The sequence below is a fragment of the Elephas maximus genome, chromosome 7, assembly GCF_024166365.1.
Source record: "Elephas maximus indicus isolate mEleMax1 chromosome 7, mEleMax1 primary haplotype, whole genome shotgun sequence".
Lineage (NCBI taxonomy): Eukaryota > Metazoa > Chordata > Mammalia > Proboscidea > Elephantidae > Elephas > Elephas maximus.
This window is the reverse complement of record NC_064825.1, coordinates 17,012,122-17,014,495: the sequence shown is the minus strand read 5'-3', so window position 1 is coordinate 17,014,495 and position 2,374 is coordinate 17,012,122. Positions and strand designations below refer to the sequence as shown.

Genomic DNA, 2,374 nt, shown 5'->3' with positions numbered 1-2,374 from the left:
TTTGTTAGATGTAGGTTTAAATTTAAGAAAAATTAATGGGAGGTAATAATACTACAAATACTATTGAAAGCTACTATTTATTGTGTGCCAACTTTGTGCCAGAAACTTTATATACAATATTTTCACAATAGCTCTATTGTTGATCTTAGTTGCCAGGGAGTCAGCTCTGACTCATGGTGACCCCATCTATGACAGAATGAAATGTTGCCTGATCCTGCACCAACTTCGTGATTATTAATATACTTGAGCCCATTGTTAGGGCCACTCTGTATTTTGAATGGCTTTCAGCCTAGAGGACTCATCTTTCAATGTTAGATAATATTCTGTTGTCTGTCAGGCACTGGTCGTTCAGTGGTAGAATTCCTGCCTGCCACATGGGAGACCTGGGTTCAATTCCCGGCCAGTGCGATATTTTACCTTCTCCCCCTCACTGGGGGAGGAAAAATTTTGGAGTCCTAGTGGCACAGTGCTCAAGTGTTTGGCTGCTGACCAAAAGGTCAGCAGTTTGAATCACCAGTGGCTCCTTGGAAGCCCTACAGGGCAGTTCTACTCTGTCCTATAGGGTCGCTATGAGTCAGAATCGACTTGACTGCAACAGTATTTTTTTAAATGAGTGCTCCTCAGAATTTTCATTGGCTAATTTTCAGAAGTAGATCACCAGGCCTTTCTTCCTAGTCTGTCTTAGTTTGGAAGCTCTGCTGAAAACTGTCCACCATGAGTGACCCTGCTGGTATCTGAAATACTGGTGGCATAGCTTCCAACATCACAGCAACATGCAAGACACCAAAATACGACAAATCAACAGATGGGTGGTAGACAATAACTCAAGAAAGTAGATATTAGTACCTCTATTTTACAGATGAGAAAACCAGGGCCTCAGACATTAATAACTTGGCCAAAGTCATGGGTTTAATAAGGGACTGAACTGGGATTATATTGACTCTAAATTCTTCCCACTATACCAAGCTGCATTCACAGGTGTATCCAACAGAATGTTGGCAGCCTACTTACCTTTGAAGATTATGTGCAATTCTGGTTTAAAATTATCTTAAAATCCTTTCAGAGAAACATAGTAGGATAGCTTTCTTACATTGTGGACTAAAAGAGCTCACAATTTTTGTGACTATGTATGTCATCAAGCTTATTTGTCTGGGATTGTGTGCTAGCTAATGATCATATTGCTTCAACAATTACCATGATTATAGAGAGATCTTTCATCTGGAACAGTGAGGATGGCCTTTGGCAGCTCAGAGAGGTGAGAGTGGACAACACAGGGCTTCACAATAGAAAGTGTTGTGTGACCTGCCTCTGCCTGTCCCACAGACACAGGAGGACAGGGAAGGGAGAGGAAAGGTAATTACCTATGTAAGAGGGATGACTACTGAACACCATCTTCCCCACCATGGTTGGAGCCTGGGTTTTATGGCCTCTGCATGAGCACAGCAGGAGTTAATACTGACAGACTGAGAGGGAAAGCGGCATCTTTCACTCTGGTGCTCACATCCCTGGCGTTTCTCACGACCCTGACGTGCTTCTCACAGGCCTCACAGGGCAGTCGTCCACCACAGGTGTTGACCATCCCCACTCATAACTTAGGCTTGTTACATCAAGTTGCACTTGTTCTCTGAAGGCATATAAGCCCTTTATCTCTTTGTCTGGAATGTTGATGTTGTTCACTTACTACTCATGTACACGGCAACATTTTGGTAAAGATAGCCTGTTCTTTCCTAAGGAGGCAGGCTCGTGCCTGCCAAACCACATGCTATGAAAAAATAGGCCCCACCAATTACTCTGTGCAGTGACTTGAAAATAATATAATAATGTGACTCATTAGTATTCATGGGAGTAAAATGGTACCTGCTGTTCGTGTTCAGTTATCAAAGCAGTAGAGAGGTCTTCCTGTGAAAGAGGTGGAAGCGGCCTCCAAAATCATTCTCAGGTGTAAAATTCCCACACACAACATCCTTTCCTAATTTGTACCAATTGTACGTGCTACAGAATATTCCTGCAGCACTTCTGGATGTATTCATTACCATCTCGTTTGAGAAGGAGGGCAGTGATTGACAACAATTCTTTTTACAAATCCCAAGTGGTGTATAATTTAGTTTTCTAATTGTGCATGTTTGCACAATCTGCTTCCTTCTCCTGCTAGATTACTATGAGTTGAAAGGCTTGTCAGTGGGAAATTATGTTTGCTCAATAAGGTTTTGGGTCTGCTGTTGCCTCTGTTGGTGATGAAATTTGCACATTCTCATCGTAATGTGTTCTCATACATATTAACAGGTAATTACGATGCACGCACCATCATAAATGCTTAGTAGATATACCAAAAGAGGGCAGTGGAACACAAGTGGGAATTAACAGAAGCTTCACA

At 42.1% G+C, this 2,374-nt stretch overlaps 1 non-coding gene across 1 annotated transcript; it reads left to right on the top strand.

The window, feature by feature from the left end:
- The first annotated feature begins 337 nt into the window (after nucleotides 1–337).
- On the top strand, nucleotides 338–408 carry TRNAG-GCC (transfer RNA glycine (anticodon GCC)). Its single transcript has one exon. It is a non-coding gene; the product is annotated as a tRNA-Gly (tRNA).
- The last annotated feature ends 1,966 nt before the right edge of the window (nucleotides 409–2,374 follow it).